The sequence below is a fragment of the Cyanistes caeruleus genome, chromosome 6 (assembly GCF_971803275.1).
Source record: "Cyanistes caeruleus chromosome 6, bCyaCae1.hap1.1, whole genome shotgun sequence".
NCBI lineage: Eukaryota > Metazoa > Chordata > Aves > Passeriformes > Paridae > Cyanistes > Cyanistes caeruleus.
In genome coordinates, this window is record NC_141706.1 from 7099456 (window position 1) to 7117841 (window position 18386).

At 38.9% G+C, this 18386-nt stretch overlaps 1 protein-coding gene across 3 annotated transcripts in view; it reads left to right on the plus strand.

Moving 5' to 3' along the window:
- Positions 1-2174: 2174 nt before the first annotated feature.
- The window catches only part of LOC111930550 (uncharacterized), a 211447-nt gene continuing 195235 nt past the window's right edge, over positions 2175-18386 (plus strand). Inside the window, exon 1 of one of the 3 annotated variants that reach the window (XM_086892072.1) lies at positions 2175-2566. The gene's annotated coding sequence lies outside the window, so the exon portion shown is untranslated. The remainder of the gene's footprint in view (positions 2567-18386) is intronic. The other 2 variants (XM_086892071.1, XR_015287719.1) reach the window with 2 other exon arrangements.

Sequence of the window (18386 nt, forward strand, 5' to 3'; positions counted from 1 at the left end):
ACACTAGCAGAGATACTCTGGAAGAATTCCGAGTAATAAGGTCACCACTTGTTTCCTTTTTGCATGGTTAAAGGCAGAAACTGTGTTTCAAGACAGAAAGGAGTACTTGAAGAGCCCCCTGGTAATGCCAATGGTTGGATCCATTGCTCCAATGGCTTGGAGCATTAATCTTCCCTAGTGTTTCCAATGTTACCTTTGATGATATTCCTTCAGTACCTGAGCTTGTTTCTGCAAGTTATGAAGTCACCTAGGTCCCTCCAGGTACTTTTCAGACAGTTTACACAGACAAGTCAACAAACTGTGGATGGATTTCCAAAGGTGAGTGAGCCGTGCTGCTGGATGAGTACTTTCCGTGCACATCTATGATTCAGCCTTCATTTAAAATCATTGCATAAGTGGAATGAGTTTGTAATTTCAGGACATGGGTGGCAAGTTTACTCTTGGCTTTCTTGGAAGCTACCAAGAAATCTGTTTAAACATGCAGTGAAGGATAAGCTCTCCAATTTGTTCCACTGGTGTCATTAGGGCTTTTTTCCAGACACTGCTTATGGGTGTTTTAGAGGAAATATCATGGAATCATAGAATGGTTTGGGCTGGAAAGGCACCTTAGAGAACATCTAGTTCCAACCACACTGCCATGGGCTGGGACAACTTCCACTACACCAGGCTGTTCAGAGCCCCATCCAACCTGTCCTTGAACACTTCCAGGGATGAGGCATCCACAAATTCTCAAACCTTGTTTCAATGCCTCACCATCCCACAGTAAAGAATTTCTTGTGTCTATCTAACCTTAACCTACTCTCTCAGTCTGAAGCCCTTCCCCTTGTCCTGTCACTACATGTCCCTGTAAAAATTCCCTCTCCAGCTTTCTAGTAAGTTCTCTCCAGGTACTGGAAGGCCACAGTTAGGTCAGCTTGAAACCTTTTCTTTTCCAGGCTGGACAAACCCAGTTCTTTCAGCCTTTCCTCATAGAAGAGGTGCTCCAGTAGCTGGTGTCTTGGTTCTAGATAGCAATTCTGCATTGCTATTTTGACCTCTTAAAGTGCAAACCTGTTTGTTTGTTTGTTTGTGTTTTTGTGGGTTTTTTTGTTTGTTTTGTTTTTTTTGTTTTTGTCTTTCCTGTGCACTGGATGGGGATCCTTTTTTTCACTGGGGGAAGAGACTTCCTAACAGGTTGGTGGATTTTGGCATCTCTTCAGGACTTGTGCAACCTCCCAACTTTCAATCAAATAGTTGCAGAACACCTTCTAGCAGTAGGTGTGTCTACTGAATATGGGGCAAATGAATACCAATCCAGATTCTTTTATGTCTCTCCTTGTCGTGGTTTTAAACCAGTAACTAACAAAAAAATTACTTATTTCTTGCTGTGAGATATGGATTAAAACAAGAGCAAAACAGGCATAAAACTTAAAAGGAATAAAGAAAGTTTATTGACAAACCACAATAATAAGAACACCAGAATAAACTTCCAGAAAAACCTTTTCATCTCTTATCTACCCACTATTCCCTTGTTCACATGACAACAGAGACAAAAACTTTGGAACTTTGATGGTTAAAACAGTCCCAATTCCTGCTACAGTCTTTTCACCAGTCTTTGTAGAGAAACAGAAGTTTCTTCCTGTTAATTTATAGAGTTTTTCACAAGAAAACTATTTTTGTTATAGTTTTCCATTGCTCTGATGTTAGTTTCCCAGAACTGCTGTTATCAGAGTTCACTCCTCCCATCTCACATCACTCTGAGGTGTGTATGGGCCATGAGTCTAGGGATGGCATTTTAAGGATGAGTTATTCAAAGGCAAAAAGTCTTCTTCATCTGTTTCTGTGAGCTTCACCAGAAAACAGTTTTCTCATTGCCTCTCAAGGCTTCAAGTCTTCCAGCATTTCACTGTACCATAATTACTACTCAAATTTACACTTTGAACACTTTATTCCTCTCTAGATACTGTATCATGAATTAAAGGAGTTCTTTTCAGGACTTCATTGTCCATCTCTGTAGTTTTAACAGAAAGATATTTCAGCTTAATTAAAGCATCTTCTTATTCTGTACCTTTTCTGAAGCTTCTTTTCTTTCCTGTCACTGGTAGTTTATAAAGTCTCTTTTCATGTTGATCACTCTCTTTCTCTCTCTCTGGATAAAAAGATTAATCCGCAAGTCTCATCTGGGTAATGACAGTGTTAAAATCTTGCCCAGGCTTTTGTAGATGGTTCGGTGATCTCTGCTGAACAGGAGCTGGAGCCGTCTGCGATGGAAAGTTCTTCATAGCTGCTCTGGAGAGTGTGGCTGTCTCTGCTTGCTGCAGGTCCAGAGCCTCTCTCCTTCTTCACTGGGCAGTTTCTAGTGAATTTAGTTACAGCAAAACCTGCAGCCGAGCCAGAGATCGGCCCGGCCTGGCCCGGAGAAAACCTTCCCCAGGCCCCCCCATCTCCCGGCCGGGAGACGGGGCAGGCCCAACTCCATCCCCGCCCGGCCGCATGGCCTGGGCAGGGACGGGAGGCCTGGAGCTCCGCCACCCTCCACAGCCAGGAAACAAAGAGAACCCAGAGAGCTCTGCTTTTACACTTTAAGGTAGGGTTCACACGTTGATCTCACCTTTCAATGGCCAAAACTGCTGTCAATTCTCAGCAATGACCAATAATTGGTCAGGAGAAAAGACTCTAGTCAGTCCCCACCAACTCCAACTTCCTTAAAGGTAAAGTAACTCCATGACACTCCTGGAAGTGGTAATCCTGAAAATATATCTTTACTTGTCTTCTTAAAGCCTCTTGCTGGGATAAACGTATTTTGAACTTGCATATACCTTACAAGGTCCTGTGAAAGGAGTTAGTACAGAATGCAATTAGGAGGAATAAAAATCTCTTAAAGGGTTGTGTAGTCTGTACTAAATTAGGCTGAAGTCACCTCCAAAGCAAGAGACTGATCTTGAATCTTGAGCACAGATTTCTACCTGCTACCTTGAGGTTGTGCAGTGAGATTTGCTTTAGGCCCGTTGTGTAATGAAAATATGTGCAAGTGTCCTAGCAGCTTTTAAATGGGTAAGTAATAATTGATGAAACAGTCAATTGCTGGAATGACCTCCCCACACCCTCCCAGCAGTTACTGAGACATTAAAGTGACAGAGATGGGATCAAGCTAACAAATGGGAATGTGCATTGCTGTCTTCTCTGGATGATTTCCAGTCACTGCAACTATTTTGAGGCCAGAATATTGTGCAAGAATTTTGAAAGCAAATGCCTAATGAAAAACTGAATTTAAATGTCATGACTGTTTAGTGGGATTTTTCTCCTATAAACACTTACAGTTTTGCCATTATTACCTTCTCTGTTTGTCAGTATGTTTTTTCTATATGGATAAAATGGAAAAAACAGCAGGAGAAATTAGAGAAGATGTATCTATTTCTTTTAAACCAAAATCTTTGTCCAGTTCTATTTATTATTCATTCTTTCCAAATGTTGACCACAATAATTCATTTTGGCAGACACCTTGCAAGAAAGTAGGTGACTATTTTGCACCAGCTTCACAGAAGCTGACTGATTTGAAGGGCAAACTTTGCTTTCCTGTCTTGTACTGCATAGTACCTGCCCTCCTTCGTGAGGAGAGCTATTTGAGTTTGACCTTAAATGATTTGTTGAAAGCCAGAAAAGCAGTCAGTGTTAGAGTGGAGGAATTTTGGCTTCTAATCCAGAGTTCAAATGACAAAACCATATATCTGATAAAATGAACCTTAAACCTGTGATACTGCATACCATACAGCACATTTAAAATGCATTTACTTCCCCACCCCAGGAGCTTCAATAGCTCCAAAATAACTTTTAAAAATAAATTGTTTATTGAAAGATTAAGGGCATTTTATTGACTTTGCAGTTATGGCCAATTTCACTGCATTTTTGTGGCAGTGTCTAGTCACAGATAGTCTCTTTGCTACGTGTGATGGTTTTATTATGTGAAAGAAGTCTACCTACTGTTTATCCATCCCTTGCTCTCATCCTCACAGTCTCCCAAGTTCCCCCAATGCTTTGTATGTCAAACTATCTCTCTGTCTCAATTCAAATCCCTCCTTAAGAGATGACTTCTGTGCAGATTTCCTATAATGATTCCCCCAAGATATCCATACTGATTTGAGACAGGACTTTCATCTACTGTGGCATGTGTGGTTGATGACACAATTTCTGAACCTAATACTTCTGTGCTCAGAAGAGTTTTGAAAAAATCTTTAAGAAAAAAATCAAACACTCTTTTTTTTTCTTTCACTTGTCTTTTTTTTTTTTTCCACCATGCCTCTGTAAGGAAAATAAAAGCTCATTTTAAAAGCAAGGTAAATGAACAGATCAGATCCTAAATATGCAGAATAAATATTAATTAGCTCACAAAGAGTTTAAACATGAGTATCTTCATTAAAATCCTGTAGCATCCTCCACATCTGAGTGCATGCAGAACTCCAGTGAAAGTAAACTTTTGCACTTTGGTGACTCTTGCAGCCTTTCTGTGCTTTCCTTTCCTGCATGTGGGCTGAGCATGGTGTTGGGGTGCATTTGCAGCCACTCTCTCCACTATGAAGAACAGAGGGAGTCTGCCCCTTGTGGGAGGTTCCCAACCAGGGAGTTTATTATATTCATCTTTTTAAATCTAGAGTTTATTTTTATGCAGAGTGGTGCCAATTCCACCTTTACAGCTGATTTGCCCAAACATTAAATTAAAATACTGCTTGCCTTTCTTACTTCTTACTTAGCTGATCAATTTCTTTCCCTCCTCTACTGACTTTTGTATTATCACAGATGGATTTTTTAAAAAAAAAATCAAAATAATATGGGCTGATCCCTTTTTGTGGACATGGATGCACAATAAGTTGTGAAAATAAGGGGTGCATTGTGTGGTAGCTGCACACATGACTATATTGGACAGCCTTCTAAAGCACCTGTGTGCTGCTAATCTCTGCAAATGAGACAGAATTAGCTGACCTCTGCTCTGCTCTGACAATTTCTGTGTTCAAGGAACTTCCTGGTAATGTTCTATATCAAATCACAGAAAATGAAGTGGGGGGGAAATATTTGGAAATGTTTTTATTCAGTAGTTTCTAAATTGACTTGTGTCAGGTTTTTTGTAGTTGTTGGGGTTTTTTGTTTTCATTTTTTGTTTTATTTTTAAATGTTTATTACACTTGGAGGAAGGAAAATTGACCAATAATAGTCGTGATGCAAATGACACTTTCTCCTAACAGAGACTGGAAGTATATTAAATCCCCAGGAGCCAAATAAACTCTAAGGAGTTCTGTAAAATGACACATTGTTGCAAGGGATTTTGTGACTTATGACCACTGTGCAAGTATGAACCAGCACGCACACATAAAAATAGATTTTGTGGAATTGTGGTAATTTTTAATCATAAGCCTAAAATGCTTACAGTATTTCAGCCCACTCTTGTTGAATTTTTTTTACTCTAGTCTGTCCTGTGGCTCGTGCTCAGCTTAATGTGCTTTACATTGGTGGAGTCATGGAGTTTTTAATTTCAGTCCAAGAGAAGTTAGCTTTTGGAAGCTGGTCTGAAAACATGCAAACAGAAAGAGTCTTTCAAAAAAAAGAGACACCCCTTCCCCCTGTGTTTGTTTTGGATCCTGTGAACTGGAACCTTTGAGATAATAGGTGTATCATGGATATAGATCTACAATCCATGACCTTACTACAAGTGATAAATTAATATTTGCAAACCTAATTGCCTCACTAATGTGCACCCACACCTGTCCTAACTTACTACTTCCATTTTTCAAGCTGCCAGTGAGAGCAGCTGATCACCATTTTCTACTTAAATAAATCTACATCTAGTGGGCAGAGTGAAGAACAATATCCTACTCACAAATATTGAAAAGAGGTGCCAGATGACACATAGGTAGAAAATCTCTGAAAAAAATGTGGTTTAACCTAAAAGCTTTGACCAGAAAGCTGTTTAACTCACAAGCCTCACAGATGTACTACCTTGAAACAAATGGGTTGGCAGCAGGATAAATGAGAGGAGAATCTGGTCACTTGTGTCAAAATACCCAGGACATTTTTTGTCTTGGGTGCTGGTCTCATTCCTCTGTGACCCCAGTGCTTCTCACCCTTCTCTCTTGCACACTGTCTCACTCAGCCACAGCCTCTCCAATTCCTACCTCTGTCTTACTGGGACAAATTCCCATTATCAGTCAGCAGGCATCTGACCAAGTGGAATTGGAAACAATAAATGCTCCTCTGTCATTTAGCAGGGCACATGGTGCAGGATCTGGTCCTGTTGGATTTCCTGAGTAAAGCTGAATGAAATCACTGTGTAACCTTTTGGTGATGCAGCAAGTTTGGCAGAATCTCTGGCTTTTGTTCTCAACATGATCTGTAATACTGTGGTTGTAAGGGAGCAAACAAATATTTTTCTCACTGCTTCTTCCCCTGGATTCTGGAAATCCAAAATACATTTCAGTTCTTTTGCATATGATCTAACTACTCCTCTATGCAATGTTTGTTTTCTCTGATCATCTTAACTTTGTAAACCAAAACTTGTTTGCACTTGTTTCTCCAATGTGTTTTATTCTCCTAAGTGTCCAGTATGCATATTGGTCCCAGTGCACAGGTGTTTGGAACAAAGTGATAAATGGGAATATATTGATTAGGAAACTCAGCTCTAATTTCTCAAATGTCACTGAATAAGAGATCACTCTCATGTGAAGCAGGATTGTCTAGTTTGAATACTTCTTGGGTTCTTCTGGAATCCCATCCTTCTGTTTCAGAAATTATTAGTCAGTTGCTAATAAAAGAACAGGGTAGAATCTCTGCAGTGTCTTCAGGCTCCCTTCTCAAAACTAAACCTGAAGTACTTAAAAAACAAACAAATAAATATAACCAGACAACCCTTCTCCCTTTTCCTGTTCCCTCCCACCACACTCCCTCCCTCCCCCCAAAAAAGAAAGAAAACCCTAAACCCCACAAAACTGCCCTCTGCAATATTTCAGCCTCATGCTAGGGTTCTTAAAAATTGAAATACCCTTAAAAAGTCAAAGCAGATAAGAAATTAGAATTTGTTTGGAAATCAAGTGCAGGGTCATAGTGAAGAGGGTAGGGAATTGAATGAGAATTTCCATAAAGAAAGTGAATATACTTCCAGAGGCATATAATGGGCTGATTTAAAATCTGGTGTTGACAAAGAGAATAAGATGTGGACAGTCAGAGCAAGATAGTTAAAATCCAGTGTGTAAAAGCCACAGGTGATTCTTAATAGGCAGTAAATTAGCAGAAGTATAGATATTGCTATTTTTTTGGTAATAGCAACGCTCTCAGTTTTTTAGCAAGTTTTAAACTTAAAAAATTAACTGAAGAGTGATGCAAAGAATAGGAAGGTAATTGTGAATTAGGAGCCAAATTATGCCAGGCACAATTGAATAAGTTCTGACTTTTCTTACTGACAGACATGTATATTAATAGTTGGCACTTATTGAACCAAATATGAATATTCATCTTCATTTATATTTCAAGGCCTTTCATTCCTCAAGGACCACAGTGCTTTTGACCAATTTTCATCCACATTACTAAAATGACAGCTTTCACTCCTGGGCCCTGACAGAGGTCTGCAGAATTCATTGGAGGTCCTGGGAGGAGGGAACCAGCTCCCGCTCCCAGCTGTCCACAAACACTCATTAAGAGAGGCAAATATCCAGCAGAATCTCTGTGAGAATTTTTAATCACGCAAAGGCTCTGCTAATTAGGTAGCTGATGGGGCATAGAGAGCACAAGGACGAATTCTTTAAACAAAGGACTAGAAACTTTAAGAGCTTTAATTACTTGGGCACAGAGTTCATTTCAGAACTTGGGAGCAAATTATTCTAATAACAATAAGACCAAGTAGCGGGCCATATTAGTGAGAATTGTGTGGAAAGGTTCAATCTTCTGGGGCTGTCACAGCTGTGATTGGAGTGTATTGGAAACTGAGGGGGCTATGAAGGTATTAATAATAAACTTTATTGTGAACTGGATTTGATGCAGAAGATTTCCTATGCTCTTCTTGTCTGCTTTGTCAGGGAGTGTTGCACTGTGTCCTACACCTCAAAATGCTGGCTTAGCTCAAGGGGTGGATACTTTTACACAAATTAAGAACAATGCCTATTTTCAAAACAAAATCCCCCTTTTTGTTTAGTGCACCAGACTGTCTCCAAAACCTAACAAATGGAAATGTGTTGCTTTCTTGTAGGCTAGAAGAAAATCCATTTCACTGGCTGAAATTTATGGGTTTGGGGTGTTTTTGCTTGTTTTCTAAGTGCATAAATAACATGGCTGGGTTGTATGGTTTCTCCCAGGACACAGTTCAGGCTAAAACAATTTCCAGGATCCCTTTCTCCTAGGTGAAATAAGAAAGAGAGACAGAAATTGCCAAGGCAAAGGACGACGCAGAAGTTTGAGGGATTCAAATTAGGAAATTGTGCTCTCCTACTAGTTAAGGACAGAATATAGAAAATATGCTGTTTTCTTTCCCTTGGCAAGTGAAAAACAGCTGATGTGCTACTCTTGTTATTGCTGCTAAGAAACCTTAGCAAGCTTGTCTGTAATTGAGCACAAGGGGCACATCCTGCCTGCATGCTGCATGAGAAGCTGATTTTCCATGCACAATATTTGGTGTGATGGGGTAGGAAGGAAAGGAAATATTTGCTGTCTTCAGCCTTGGACATTGACAGTCTGGTACCTGTGTAGATTAGAAATCTTCTGTGAAGATACATATTGAATGTTCTTCATTTTTTTATGAAAGGGTGGTGACTTGTCTGGGGTCACTCTCTGACAAGGAGAAAGCTGGTAACTTTTAAAATGTGTTTATATATATATTTCGAGAAAACTCTGTTCTAAGGAAAGGGTTGCTTTCCAGTAGATTTAGTGCAAAGCAAGGATTATTCATATGTTAAACACTAATGGAAACTTTAGTATCCAAGAACAAGTTGTCTATCTAAGAGGCTGCTCACTGCTGCTGGGGATTTGTGCTTGAATATGTCAGCTGAACATGGGTAAAGAGACAGGTGAAAATGTAAGTCGTGATAACTGAGGTCTGAGTATTCTCAGTGAGTAAGTGATGGACTGGTATTCAGAGTTGCAGAAACAAATTGGAGAAGAAAGGAAAAAAAGATATATCTGCACAGAGAATTGGTCTGAGTTAAAGCTTCACTATCAGTTTTGAAACTTGAACAAATATTCTGCTTATGTTTGCTATTGAGCTTGCTGCATGCTTTATCCACTGCAGAGGAAAGGCACTGCTAAAGAAAAACCACTACAATCTGTGGCTATAGACAGGCTTTCAGTTTGTGTGGACCTTCCCCACATGAATAACCAGAGGTCTGAGTGCAGTGATCATAGAGCTGAGTCGTTCCATTAGGAAGTCATTCTGCCCACTGTGGTCTCTCAGCCATTTGTGAGAGCAGCCAGACTAACAAAATACGGTACTGACAGAAGAGCTTTTTCTTTTCATTGTTGCTTTTTGGTTTTCTTTTATTTCCCAGGAGAGCAGGTTAAGCTGACATGCAGGAGTAATTCTGCCACCTTAGATCCTAATATTTCTGACAGCAGTAAGAACAGAATAAACAAATAGGTAGGGGAGCAAATATGAACAGGAGAAGGGGAGAGAAAAGACCCATATAGTATCTGCTTTTAAAACAATCCTTTTGTAATTTTGAAAATCATTTAAGCTTCAGGTACACTGTGCTGCCATTCCCTCCCTGGATCCTTTGCAGGAGTGGGAATAGTATAGCTTTCTAGAATAGCTTGATGCTCATTTCATGTGCTGCTCTGTTTTTCTGGTTGTTGCTCTTACTCACTTGCACATCTGGCCTTGGATATGCAGCACACCAACAGCAATATCACCAGTTTGATTGCACTGCATTGATTTAAACAAAAAAAAACCCACAAAAAAACCTAAACCAAAACTTTATAAAGCCCAGAGTCCAAGAACATAGCTGAAAGTAACTGGGTTTCTTTTGCATAAAAATATATTTAATCTACTTTTATTAATGAGTACTGCTATAAATGTTATTTTACTATTTTACTCTTAAAAAATTATATCGAGCAAGGCTTTCACAATTAAATTTAAATTTTTTTGGTTTTTTTTTTTGGAACTATAATTTGTGGAAAAAGTGCGTGGCCCTGCTGCATCAGCTTAGCTGTTACGACTCAGATGAAAATTAAAGCTCCAGTTTTTCAGCAGCTCTTTCATATGTCAGATCTCATTACAATTTATTCTTCTTTTGTAGGAGTAAACTGTGTCTTTTTCTTCTTTTTTAATTGTAGATATCCTCAGAGATCCTGAGCACAAGGAAAATGTATAAGACAAAAAGACGTACAAAGAAGTACGTAGAAGTTTTATCAGCATTGCACCGAAGTTTTAAGTAGTCTATTTTAGACAGATTGTCAATATCAAGACTCCAATATATGAACATTTTTGCACAGAAAGATAGCTGTCTATGCACATTTGTCAACCATTATGTTCTGTTTTCTATTGGAAAAAGAATCATTCGTCATGTTGCAATCACAGTCCAGTGCAAAGCTGATCAAGAGGCATAACCATTAATTCATATCTGTCCATAGATGTCAACTCTAAAGATGTATGCAGCTAGCTTGTATGAAAATAATAAAAATTATTCAAGTAGTTGAAAACAAGAGTCTTTAGAACCACCCTCACGTCCTTTTGAGGGATTTTACCCTGTAATGGGAATGTGAACGAGCTTGACTTTAGAGTTGATACTTGAGAAAAATAATCTTGGAATTGCAGAAACTGCAAATGGCTCTTGAGTGTGGTTTCTTATCTAGAAAGGGAAATAGAAGAGAGAGAGATTTCTACTGATAATGTATTTTGATAGGTTTATGTCAAGAGAAGCTCTGAGAAACTTTTATGATGCAAAAATATTGGAATTCCTAATACAGGCAGAAGAGCTGCTTTCATATTCATATCCTTACCCAAAGGAAATAAAAGGAGTCTTTCCCTTATCTTTCAGCAGTTAGGAGTTAGATTCTTTTCAGGAAAAAAATGTTGAAATTAGGAATATCAGCAAGGCCATTGTTTGATGGCAACACTGGTAGAGATCAGCAGGTTTCTGTGGATAAGCCAGACCTAATAGATCCCATACTGATTACATGGTTAAGATGCTGATTGAGAAGAACTTTCACCCTAACTGATGGGATAGTCCTATTCTTCTCCTCAGTAGGATTTCCCCCTCTCCATTTGAAGCTGTGACTGGGCCTTTGACAAATGCTCAATTTGGAGTACTCAGGCTTAAAATGGAGACTTTTAAAAATCTTTAATTGGGGCTAAGCGCTGGTTCGTCATGCAGCCCATTGTTTTGAACAAGGAGGCAGGACTAAAGAGTTAACTGCTTCCAATTGTAAATGCATCAGTGGCAGGCACATTACAAAGCTCTATACAATCCTGTGGAGTAAATGGTGGACAGCTCATCACAATTAGGCATGGTCATAATGAAGAGCCAGAAGAGAGAACAGGGGGCATGGGGAAAAACAGACCTTTTACAAATGTTTTATATGAAGAGAAATTATAGCTAAAAGGGATAGTTAATTAGTTTAAAGAATAGGTGGTAATGCCTTCTCTTTGCAGAAAAAAAAAAAAAAAAAGCATGGAAAATGGGTGAGTTTCTAGCTGCTGATCTGGAAAAGGAGAAAACAATTCAAAGCAATACTGTAGATGGGTGTTTCTCAAAAGAGGCTGTGGTGGGAAGTGTGTGATCTGAGTAGTTTGCTCTTAGCAGAGACAGTAGGCACAGCCGTGTTTGAGAGACCCTGCATGGAGCCTTGTTTTCCCTGGTGTACATCTGTGTTATTGCAGGTGCTTGCAGAGACAGAGATGCTCGTGGTTTGCTCCCCAGCTTTGCTGGCCTCTGAGGAAGGCAAGGCACACCTGGCTTCAGCTGAGAAGGATGCAGGGAAGAGCAAGGATACAGCCAGCCTTGTGCTCTGGCCTTTTTGCAGTTTTCTGGCTAACCAGTCACCTGTAAAAGCAATTTGCATTCTGAAATTCGTTGTTTGGGGAAGAAACGAAGCATGGCAGCAATCTGCAGCAGATTGCTAAAGAGCAGTGTAGGTGTAAGCTCAAGTGTTGTGCTGCCTGTGAGACACAGGCTGTGGGACACTACCAGGCTGGAAAGCTTTTTCCAGCATCACTGAATTTTTGTGTACCAGTCCCACGGTGTGTGTGGTGGGTAAGATGGGTCTGTGTGTCATTAATAGAAACACAACACACTCCACACAGAATTTCTGCTGTTTGGATAGGTATGAAGTGCAGTCATTTCCCATAAAACTGATTGAGTTTGGTGCTGCTGGGATCTATGGTTTGGTTGTGTATTTCTGTGTTACACCACAGGTTCCAAGAACTCCAGGATAAGTGCAATTTTTGTTTCTTATTCTGGGATTTTGGAACCACAGTCATCACTCCCAGTTACAACTGTGGAACCGGTGTTGATGTTAGCACTGTCTGTGTCTGTCACATGGCACAAAATAAGTTATGTTATAGTAGGGAATGGGATAAGGTTATTGTTTCTCAACTGTTTCTGCCTGTAGTAGCATGTGTAGCATCCTTTGTGCTCACAAAAAGGAAACTTATTTGTAGTAAGAGCCTGATTCTCTATTAATAAATGGGTGATTTTGTGGGACTGCTTTGGTCTCTTTTGTCACAGGGAAAGAAAAACTGGTATTGCAGTTGTCTCTAATCCATCACCTGAGTTCCCTTGGAATTTTCCTGCTTCTACAATATCCACCAGTCTCCAAGGATGAGTAATATCCAACTGCACATGCCAGTAGTTGTGGTATGGCTTCGACAATCCATAGATTCTATTGTGGTTTTTGTGGTTAAAGTGGAGACACGCAAGATAGAATTTTAAAATGCTAGTTTTCCTGCTGTTGAAATCAGTAGTAAGACTTGTGAAGGAACAAAGTTGGGCCTGTTTTTGGCACTTCAAAAAGCTTCCTGTAAAATATTTGATTCTTTTTATCAATTGTACATATTTGCTTGTCATGGCTTCATAGAGAAAGCTGTAGCTAAAAGATTGTCTTTCATCACTGTTCTCTGCAGACCCAAAATCAATATTTCTGTGACTCCCCTTTTCTTTAAATCATCTCTGATAAGGTCTGCTTTAGCATTTGAATATGTGCAAATAAGATGGATTCGTGCCCCCAATTACATTTGTCTTGTACCTGAACAAACAGTATGATTAGAAATTTAAAGGATAAAACCTGTACCAGTGCCTTCATCAGGAGTTATGTAAATATAAGCCCTTTAAAAATTACATTTCATTGCTACCAATTGATGTAGAAGAGAAACCAAAACCACAGAAGGCAGATACTCTGCTGAATGATCACAAATGCAGGAGTATATAATTGTAAGTAGTGTACAGATGAGACTCTTCAGGTCTCTCCAAACACTTCTTAAAAGTTTTTTGGTTTTTTTTTTTTGAGTGAGAGGAAGAGAAATCATATATTTTAAGAATGAAGAAAAGTAACATCTTCTGTGTTCATGTTTGTTTAGTATTAGGATGTAGGCTGTGGGATATTGAAAGGGAGAATAAAGAATAGAGGATGCTGCTAGAAGGATAACAGACACTCAGCATTATTCTGAAAGAAATTTGTGTCCTTAAAATACTATTATGCAGATAAAATGTTGGAAGAAGGGCCTGTATGAAAACCTTGAAAGAATTACTAGGGTTCTGCGTCACATTAATGCACATAAAAACCTGGAGTACAATAGGAAGTTGGAAGAAAATTTATTTTTCCACTCAACTTCTGAAAGTAAGTTGCTTTCATTGCTTGCATATCTATGCTTATGTGGAGACTAAAATTCCAGTAAATTATTCAGTTTTCTCTGTTGAAAGCTGTTCTCAACCTGTAAAAAAATCTCCCTAACTCTGGTCTTTAGGTGGGTAGTGAGCCTGTACCAGATCAGTCCATTCCTGTCATTTTACAGAAATACCCCTCTTGGAATATTTCATCTCTGAAGTTTGATGTAACAGAAAGAAAGCTCTTTCATACACTACCCAGGAGCTGGGTCAGAGAACTAAACATCTTTAGAAAATTGTTTCTGTGAGATTTTATTTTATTTAACTGTTTAGCTAAGCAGGGAGAAAAAGCTGGAGGTGATCCAAGCCCAAGAATATGTAACATAAATTGCCAAGGCATATGAAGAACATATTTGAAAAGAGAGAGCAAGAGATGGGCACAAATAATGAAAAATTCCAACATTTTAAAAGATCATACTGACAAGGAAAGATAGCAATTGATGGAGGCCAGGGCTATAATACTTTCTTGCAGTTTTAGCAAAGTTTTGCTGTCAGTCTGTGAAGTATAAATGAGGTATTTTGTAAAGAACCTCAGCCAGTCATCTGGTAGAATCCCAGTGCAAAGAAGAATGGATCAGGACAAGACCATGAGGTCTGTGCATAATAAAGTCTCTGCAGAATTGTATCTCAGCTGTGGGCAATTGCAAAGCAGAAATCTCTTCTTTGCAAAGGTTTTGGTTCTTCTGGAGGGTTGTCTGAGTGAACACAGCAGCCTGAGCACCCTGCCTCTGTTTGGATGGTTGGCTTGTTTTCATTCTTGTTGGTATCAGACTGTAAATCAAGCTTTTTCCGGGGCTGCCATTTACAGAAACAGTAATATTAATTTTAAGCTTCAATGTCTGCAAATGCTTGCTAGCATTCAAATGCTAGCATTTAGCTAGAAAATGTTCTTTGTGAGCAGGTATTTTTGTCAAATCAAAACCTACCAAAAGTCCCTTAACTGTAAGATTTATTAATAATTGGAAATTTGTTATTTAATCTAGAGTTTAAATGTAGTTACATATGCCAACTTAATGCCACAAAATAGCCTAAGAATATTCTTAGGCAGTATGTCAGCTAAATTTTATTGCAGTTCCATTAGTATTACCATTAAGCAGCTGACTAAAGGTCATAATGAATACTTACTATTTTATATCACCCAGGAGGTACTAAGTACAGCTGGAGTCTATTTCACTACTTGAACACATATAATAGTCGACAAATTGTCGATCAGTGGATATGTCCATCTTATCAAAGTGCTTTGTCTGCCCAAGTATGGAGCAATTCTTCTGGTGTGCATTGGGTAATAGATGGTGGAGGGTCTTTTTTAAAAAAAGGAAGTTCTTATTAAATGGCTGGTTGTTGCAGTCTTATTAAGTACTGCCTATAATTCTGTGCTTGCACTGACATTTCAGAAATGCAGTCAGGGCTTACGTGACTCCTGATAACCAGTTTAACAAGTGGGGTACCAACTACCAAGATTTCTGGTGTTCAAGATGATGAAAATTATTCTGTAGGTTTCATTTTGTTGATGCTTTGTTTGTACTTTCATACTTTTCTGACCATATAATTCCTTCTACCGATGCCAAGTTCTGCCGGAACAGCAAGAAGATTATGCGCTTATTGTAATTTTTTTCAGCAGCTGTTGCAAAATAAGTCTTGGCTCTTAACAGTTCTGTGCATTTAGAATGGATTTTTTTAGAACAGTCAGTGGGAAAAAAAAAATCATCAAAATAGATGGCTTGATTAATGGGATGATTTGAGTTTACTTTACTCTGCATGATAAATATCATGTGTGTGAGCAGCATGGACTTGGGATCCTTTTTAACTGTTGTTATCTATCTGATATTGTTCAACGATTTTATTTGCAATAGGAAAGCCCTGGCTTTAAGTAGAAGTACTTAGTATTTTCAATTATTGCTTTCTCCTGTTTGAAGTGGATTTTATGAGTACACAGAGCTACACTGGACAAAGGGACAAGTTCTTTATGAAATATGAAAAAATATTCCACAATCGTCTTGGTCCTATTTCTTTTCACTACAGAAAGTCTATGAAACTTCAGACTGCATTCAATTTCACATTCATTTTGGCAGCAATAGTACTGTAAAACTGCTCATTTCCTACAGGGCTCTTGCAATATGTATTTTAGCACACACGTTCAGTGATGACTGACTTTTGATCTAAAATGATCTAAAAATACTTTGTTATCAAAAATTGCGTGTGTGTATGTGAATGAAAGAGAAAGGTTAGCCCTCAGCTGCTCTTGGCTTAAATGTCTTTTGGCATTATCTTGTTCAAAAGAGAATAATTTACACTCAAATATGATTATATTAACAAGAAAAAATAGGTTCCTCATCTAAAAGTTTATGCTTTAAAGACCTCAGGTGAGTGAATTTATTTCCTTTTCTTCGTAAACACAAATTTTCTTCTTTTCAGCAGTAAGTCTTTCCCCTTTAGTCCATTAGCACTAGGTAATACCTTACTGTTAGTAGCAAACTGCAAGACAAGAAAGGGTTAATTTTTTATGGCAAAATGCCTTGTTTGCCTTTATCAGCCTGAGTAATTAGATAATTCAGCAGCCACAGTTCAGTGAGACTTGATGTTCAAATGTTGCTCTTCTCCACACCTCACCCTGGCTGAAGCTGGGGATGTAACTGAGGCCACAAAAGAAATGGCACATCTCAGGAATGTCCCGGATCTCATGGTTCTCACCAAAGTATGAGCTGGCCAGGTGGGCCATAGCAGAGCTGCAAGCTGAAATTTTGCTTTGCCATAAAAGGGACCGAACAGATGTGTCTTAGACTTCCTTGTTAGAATATCTCCATCTGATGAGAACAGTGAAGCTGTGCATTGAGATTCAATGGAAATTGAAAAATGCAGCCAGAAAAATGGGAATGAAAATTGAGAGATATTTTAAGAGTATCAGAGACTTAAAAACCCGGAAGTTCTGTACTGTAACAGAAAGAAATAGAAGCCACACTTGTAATAAGTGGCTTTTATGCTCTCTATACACTCACACATCAGTTGACATCTCTGTAAAGTTCTTTCAGACCAGCAGTAATAGAATATAAAAATTTGAAAGAGAAGAAATTATGATTCCTGCTGACAAAATCAAGGACTATGGCTTTTGAAGCATGTTTAGGGTAAAAAATAATCCCCAAATATCCACAAACCCAGAGAACTGTGTAGGTCATTGACTGGATGGAGACTTTCAAATTCTTAGTGCAGAAAAAAGCCCTCCCAGATATGATTAAATAAGCACTTAACTTGCATTGGGACAGAAACATGGTGGTGTGTCCAAATACTGTATAAGTGCAATGAACAACTTTAAAATCCATGAATTGCTTAGCCAAAGAAGGTCTTTAAAAAATAAACATTTTGGGTTTAGTTCAAGCAGGCTTAGGTGACCTCAGTGCAAGAGTCCTAAAAGACTTCACTGAGATGATTTCTGATCAACCTCTTTATTTTTATTAAAAAGTAATTTTTTTGTATGTTTGAAAACCTAAGTCATATAACTGTGCTAGTGCTACAGAACTGTGAGCAGAATGGTTTTGATTTGTATAAATTAGTCAGCTCGCTATTGATTGCAGGTAAATGAATGGAAATGTTGATTGTGAATTCAATAAAGAATTACAGAATGGAAGCTTAGTTCATGGCTGTCACATAGTTTTGTGATGAAAACACTTTGTGAAACAAACTTTCAGTTTCCTCATGTGGTTATAAGTCTAATGAATAGCACTGTCTAGACAGAGAGGCTATTTAGGCTTCAAAAAACTCTTGATGGAATTAAGAGGAGCAGCAGCACCGTCACAGCAGTATCTAAAAACCAAATTGACTCTGGCCTCACTGGCAGATCCCAGTGTTATAAATGCAACGGCAAATTAAAGATTAACAAAGATTAATTTATTATAAATTAAATAAAGCAACAAACAGTGAGGAAAAAACCACAATAAATGGACAGCGCAGCGCTGGGTGGACAGGGTCTATACGCAAGGTATAGGTGTTCCCAAATCCACGTCTGAGGGTCCTCTGGCCTGGGTTTTTATAGGGATTTTATGTCCCCAGGCTAGAATTCCAACCAGTTTCCATTCACCAAATGTCCCTGATTGTCGGGTGAATGGATTTCCTGGCCTAGAACATTGAGTCAGTAAGTATCCGGGCAGAGTCTCCTCAAATGTAAAGTGAGTCTGTATGTATTTTAACATATTTCATCACAGCGGGATTGAGAGATCCGGGCTGGTGCCGATGGATATCTCAGAGGAGTAGTCTCTTCTTTGTCTTTCTTGATTGAGTTTCTGTAGTATGGGTTTGGCAGGTGTGGTGTTCGATTCTGGCAACGACCATCTTCCTGGGGTTCGTCCCTTTTGTCTTGCTTGATGGTCTCCGGCGGAAATCGGCCGGGCGTTGCCTTTCTCTGGAGGTAGACTTTTAGGCTGGTTCTTTTGTTCCTGTGATGGCCTGTGTCCTGTCTTTTCCTCCGAGTTGATGAGTCTGTTGAAACCTGTTATCTGGGGGGGTTCTTTTGCAATTCGTGGTTTTTGGAAAAGGAATTCTATCTCGACCGGGAGGAGAATTCCT